The following is a 7071-nucleotide window of genomic DNA, read 5'->3' as shown; positions in this document are numbered from 1 at the left end:
GGCAATCTGGTGATCTAGGCTAAAACTATGCTGAGTTGTTATAGCATTTTTATATACAAGTAAGATATTTGTAGATTGTTTAATCCCTTAAAATGTATCAGTACAAGTAGTTATTTGATTGATGTTGGGAAAAGTGCCAATGGTAAAACAGATAGCTACTTCTGCTTCTCTGAATTCTGGAAGCATTAGGGTCTCTGTGACTGTGGCAGCATTCTGACATGATTTGGCCATTTCCTCTTGGAACACAATGTATTTTAACTTTTAGATATCCAGATACATGTGCTTCTTACATGAGCCCAAGCTGCCCAACAATCTTTTAAAGGTAATTCTCAGCAGGAGAGAGCAACCCGACGTGGCAGATTATATATAGAGTTGGATTAAATGATTTAATGCAGAGCTTCTACTGTCTGCGCCCTGGGGGTTGGTTTGGTATCTGAACTACACTCTCTTCAGCCTTTCAGATGCTGGACGGCTTGATATCCAGTCAGAACATACTGTGAATTCTGCATTCACATGTCCTCAATATTGACACAAATGACAGCCTCATAACTGATTGAGCTTGAAAAGGAACATCTCAGAACCCCGTTGGCATATGAGCAACTTTTTGCCATGTGTTCAGAGAGGTAAATATGATAAGATCTACAGTAAGGGGTGTCACAAGGAATTTTGGGCTCAGAGAAAAATATTTCACAGGGCCCATAAAGCATATTGGGAGGAAACCTTAAGGGAAACTAACTATTGTGATTGATTAGGATTATTAATGATATTTGTATTGCCCCATCCAGCATATTTCATTTATATATCCAGAAGATGGGGTGGCAATAAAGTAATGTAAACAAAAATGTATGATATCCAGGAAAGAGAAACAAAGAGTAAACAATGATAAACTAACAGCAAATCAGCCTTATGACCACACAAAACCGAAGATGTTTGGCAGCAATGTAGCAAAACTTTTTAATGGGTTCAGGCCTGCTCTGGGTTGTTCACAGTTCATTTGGTCCATCACTTTGGAAGGCTTTCACAAAGACACACACACACTTACGCACTGACACACAGGCATACAGATACGCACCAACTCATATACACCCCTCCCCCCCCCCGCCCCCACACACACTGTGACAACCTCTGAGAGTCAGAAGGCTGAGACACGTACATTTTAGGTGGTTAGAGACTGTGACTTTACCGCCATTGTTGGCCACTCTGGCCTGTATGTGTGGTACACAACTCACACTTTACGTGATCATTCAGGGATATTCTTGCCAACAACTGGCATACCTGGTCTCTCGAGGCATCTTCCTCTCTAGCGGCATTCGCTCCCTCTGAGTCCTGTCCACTCCATTTTAATAAAGAGTGTGGTGATTGTAGACTTGAGAGTCAAATGTAACATTGCATACCTTTAAAAGGCTGGAACCAGTTCAGCCTGAATGACACAGTCTTTTTTCTCAATTTTATGCAGATCATGTCTGTAAGTGAAGGATTTAATGAATAAATTCAAGGCCATTAAGATGGTGCAAAGGGGGTGTTTAAATGCCCAGAGGCTCTCTTCCAAAACCATCCAAAAGTTTTGTCTTTTGAAATCCACACTCCTACATAGCCTCCCTCTCCCTCCTTTCCTCTCAAACCATCTTTAATATTCCTTCCTTAGTAATATCCTTAATAGCCATCATGCTCCAAATGAGCTGGGTGGAAACCTCAAGGTTTCCGAAGGACAAACTAGAGAACCCCTCCAAAGTAGTTCATCTGGCTTGAGAATCAAACGTTAATTGCTTTGTGTTCAGTGCCTTGTAAATGTGCTTTGTAACGTTTACCGGGTGGGTGTGGGGGTGCTTGAAACTATTCAGAAGTTTGAATGGCTTCTGATTTATAGACTAATTCCCATCAATATATTCAAACCAAACATCCCTCCCTTCCCTTTTCAATCCTGCATGTCTCTTAATTTGATAGCATTGAGGAACCTGTCCAAATTCACAATGGTTTTTGGCATGGTCATAGGACTGTAGCTATAACTTGATATAATTCGCTGCAACAAGTGTTTCTTTGTCGCTTTTTGACCAAAACCTTGGCACCATGCTCTACCATCAACCCACGTTTAGCAGACAGGCATATTAATAAGGACTATAGTGTATCCAGGTTTATAGGAAATTGTCTAGAATACATTTAGCTTGGTCATTTCTGCCAAATACAAAAATAAATGATTGACCTTACTAGAAACCCTCCATTACCTCCATGTAGGTGTTAATACTGAATAGATTACATTTACCTACAGATTATAAAGAGCAGTACTTATTAGTTCTATTACTACAAATTTCTGCCAACATAGGCACAATTTTGCACAATCCCACCATGGAATGGAATCACTTTAAATGATTGGATTTCTCAGCTAATTATTTACTATTAATTAGGTATGTGAATGATTATTAATGCATTGCTGTTGATTGATTCATGGTGGTAATGCTTAATACATTTTCATTATTTTAAATCTTGTAAAAAAGTAGCAGGCTACAGTTACTGGCCTGAAGTGTGATCTTGATCTTTGACTAAAGAACGTTCCTTTAATGAGACATTTTACAAGGCTTTCACAGATAAACCAGTTAGTGGGTTATATCCATGGGAAAAAAACAGACTCACTGTCCATTTTAATGCATTATCAACCCAAATAAACAAGTAGGACTAACCAAAATGTCAAATTGCTGATATATGGTTTTAGCATCTCAGTGAAATAGTACAAGCCACAACAACAGTTTGTGGACAATTCTTCAGAAAGGACCACAGGCAGCCCTGCATACTTTATAAACTGACACCCAAGTGATAAAAGGGTAAGTAGCCCAGGGTTGCAAAGCATTTATCAACAAAATTGTACCCTGTTAGATTACTTTGTGATATCTGTTAGCCCCCTGTGATCACATAGCACAAGAACAGCAGTCACATCTCAGCTAGAATCACAGTGCCCAGTATTACTTGGTGCTGCGCCACAGCACCAATAATTAAACTTTCAAGTGTCTACTACGGCCATAGATGTGACGACGGCCCTCTGACCTAGAGTCTCATTCAACACAACCTAAGGTGTGCGTGTGTATTGTGTGTGCGTGTGTGTGTGTGTGTGGGGGGGGGGTGCTCAGTCTAGCATTACTCTTCTAGGGTTCCCATGGTACCTTATAAATGAATTGACATGCACTCATATATCAAGAGAAAATGTCCATTCAGCAGATGGCTTCCAGAAACCTCCACCGGCCGAGAGACCGCGAGAGCCCACCCCCGTAAATCGAGGGCCCATGTTCTGCTCTCCAGAGTATTGGCTTCATCAAAGAAAACTCCATTAGTTATGATCAATTTTTATTGTGAAGAAAATAAATATATTTTGTGGGTGTATCTTTTCATTAAATGTATAGTAATGAATTCAGGGTCTGTCTTGGTCTCTTTTAGTTATTTTTTCTTTTTCTTCCCTACTTGGTATTCACCTCACTCACCACACACTGATGATGCCTTTGAAAGGGAGTCTAAGGGAAGGTTGGTGTCTCTGGGCTGAAAGGGTGCTGGGAGAGAGACATGTTTGGCTCCATCAGAAGACAGAATCTTCTGAGTTCTTTATTAGTTCAGTAGTGGAATACATATATACCTTCCCATCTTGTTGCTGGATTCTCTTTAGAATGAGCAGTCAGCATTTGATGTGTAAGACAAACAATGACTTCAGAAATGGGTATTTGTCTGAAAAGTGTGATACATATCACAGTGTGATAAAACAGCATTACATTAGTGGTGTGCCTGTAGCATGACAATTTTGTATGAACAGCTCAAAGAGTGTAAATGTCAGATCAAAGCAGACTGTCTCTTACCACAATAACATTTGTCCACAATAAATCAAGTGTAGTGTTTATGTCACAGTACTGACAAATATTCAATAATTAGAACCTCCACATTGATTCTGTGGTGGGATGAGTAGATCTGTGGAGGTGATCATAGGTCATAGTTTCCTTTGGTAATTGTGTCTATCTAAATACCTCTCCATGTGTATTTTCCTCTGCTTAAGCTATTTATACCTTCAATCCCCAGGACTTTCAACACATGCCTTGTAATATCCATCACTGGACTTACTGGCTGTACTGTGAGTTCCATGTTGATTTCACCTCTCTTTCTACCTTACATCAAGGTTTTCAACATAGTTCATATTTTCAGATAATTTTGTCGTCAATCCAGACAAACTTCAGTAAAATCAATTTCTGGCACTTAAGCAAGTGTGTTTATGTTAACTTGTTAGAATCCCTGTTTCTTGCCACTAAGCTTAAACAGCTTGCCAGCATACTTTTTGGGAGACATTTAGACACATCCTTGTTTTCACAACCAAGACTAGAGTACAAGTAAAGCATTAAACTTCATCCCCAAAAGCTCTTACAGTAACACACTTGTGTTGTGTTGACTAAATCTGGACTCAATCCTCCTCATTGCTTGGATTATCTGTATAAGATTCAAATACCTTGAAGCTCTCGTAGATAATGTTGACATATTTTATCATACTTCTGAGTGCCTCCAAATCTATGTTGCTTTAACTCAGACTTTATTGATGACACCCATTAATTCAGCGTCATTAAAGCTTTGGGGGGGTGAAAAACATGTTTATGAGAAACACTACGTGTATGGAACCACAGGGAACAGGGAGATCAGGGATCCGAGGTCATTTATCTATATCTGCTCTGATGTTCTCATTTTCATCTGGAACGCCAGTGGGGGTGCATCCAAGCAGGGTGAAAATGACACGCTCCTTCATCCAGAGATGGACCATCAATCTGGGTGTGAGCTTTCTACAATACCATTATTATTCCTAGGTGAACATTGTGCGTGTGTCTGTGTGCATGTTCATTTAAGTGTGGGTGAAAAGGAATGTGTGTTGTGCATGTGTGTGTGTGAGTGTCCATGACAAAATGCAGATAAACATGCATACAGTTTTTTTAATGGACATTTCCAGGGGCAGACTTCAAAGAAAGATGGGGATGCTGCATTTAACCCCCTCTTAGGGTTTCCTCAGATAGGGAAAAGTTATCAAGGAAATGACAGTAAAGATATATTCATAAATTACCTCCCGTACCCTGTTTGTAGATGCTCTGTTGCAGTTTTGTTTTGTTTTTTATTCTAACCTAATGCTGTAAAATGTTTTTCTGTCAACATTTCAGATGGTGTCACTGAGGTTCCCAATTCCCCTAATGTTGCAGACTTTCAAAATGTAAGCAAAGATTATGTCATGTGGTTTAAAAAAGCAGACTGAAATCTATATAGGTATAGAGAGACCGGCTGTCACTTTACTGGATTGTATTCTAAATGCAAAATTAGATCAGTGTGTTGGGTAAGACTGAGACTCTCCAATCAGGTACTCTCACTCTTCATTTAATTACAGTGCTAACATGATTGAGGGATATTGTAAGAGGATTAGTAATTGGCATTTCAGCATAGAAAGCCAACCACATATTGAACTGGGTAACAACCTGCCATCTCCATATAAAAATATCCCACAAAGGAGTCAGCTACACAAAGCTAAAATGCAAAGAGGTTGTGAGTTTGCTCTGACTTGAGAAGGTCACAAGTTGTACGTCCTAGTTAATATTATCCTAGCAAGATGTTTTTGAAATAGTGTAAGTTATTCAAAATAGCTATTCATCATACTGCCTCCATTTGAACTACACCACTGGGACATGCTATTTCAGATGTCTGAACCAGCCATCTTGTTTATTGTTTTACCACTAGTTAATAAGTCAAATGTCTCTTGCTTTCAAGCTAATATAAATCTCCGTAAATTGTCCTACTTTTACCTCAGCAACAATGTCGGAGAAATTTAGAATGGAACATTATATCCTGAAAATACTAGTGCTAGCATTCCTTGCCAGCAGAGAACCCTCTCCTCACATGACCTATAGATGACACTAGGCTTACATAAACAAACTGACCTAGGCTGGCCATTATCATACTAGAGGTGCAATAAATGTGTTTCTGTGTTGAGTGAAATATATGGTCAAGCCTAGGGTCAGAGAACTCTGTAGGTTTCCATGCACACACTGTCTCTGGGATCGATCATATTGAGAGCTGGTATGCAGAGGAGGGGACTTCTCTCCATTAAATGGTCATACATGATAATTTGTGAACCAGACAAACTTTGTATTGCGATCAGACTTTGTCTCCTTGCTGGCAAGCATTAAACTATTGTACTTTCTTTGAATCCGACGACTCTGTGCATTACTTGAGAAATTATCTTAACAAACAATATTTTAAAAGTCACAGCATGTGTTTTCATTATGAAACTGACATGTTTTGTTCACACTGCTGTGATGTTGTGTAACACTGACCTCTGCAGGATGTCTAGATGAAAAGTCATGGGTCTGGGCTATGTGTCTTTTTAAGTAAATCTGAAACTAAGATATTTTCCTTTTAGATAAATGAATTATACATCCTTGCTGTTGTTTAAAGTGTTCAGGGTCCTTTCAATTTACAATGTGGACATATATTTCCAACAAAGTCCTTTGTTCAGCCCGCTTGTAATCTTCCTAATAGGCTCGGATTTCTCCTGTACCTTTGCCGATGAGCAATTTTTGATGATGCATTAGAATAAGTGCCCCTCAGAGCATAAATCACTGACATGCAGAATCAGGGCACTGGCATATGCTCGCAACAATTTGCCAAAAACAAACCTTCTGATTCCTATTTGTCAAATGCTGTTGAAATATATCCAATAACTGGCAGGAACGTGATGAAGTACCTCATCTTCACATCTTGCCTCATTTAATCCTACTGGTACTGTGGCCCAAAGTTGCTGTTTGTCTGTAATAAATTGGACAAACAAAATGATGTTGTTGAAGAATGGGATGGTGGAATGCAAACGATCCATTAGCAGGGTCGGGCTTATACGATTTGTTATGTCTTAAGTTCATTGTTTCCTGCTTGCTCTCTCCTTTTCTCTCCCTCTCTTTCCCTCTGTCTCTTTCTCTGCCACTCTGTCTGTCTTTATCTCTCTGTCAGTAGCAATGCAACACCAATGACTCTACGGTCTAAACAAAAGAACCCTTTTATAGCACAGTTTTGCCAACATCC

The sequence above is a fragment of the Hypomesus transpacificus genome, chromosome 6 (genome assembly GCF_021917145.1).
Source record: "Hypomesus transpacificus isolate Combined female chromosome 6, fHypTra1, whole genome shotgun sequence".
Taxonomy (NCBI): domain Eukaryota; kingdom Metazoa; phylum Chordata; class Actinopteri; order Osmeriformes; family Osmeridae; genus Hypomesus; species Hypomesus transpacificus.
Note: the sequence above shows the minus strand (reverse complement) of the source record.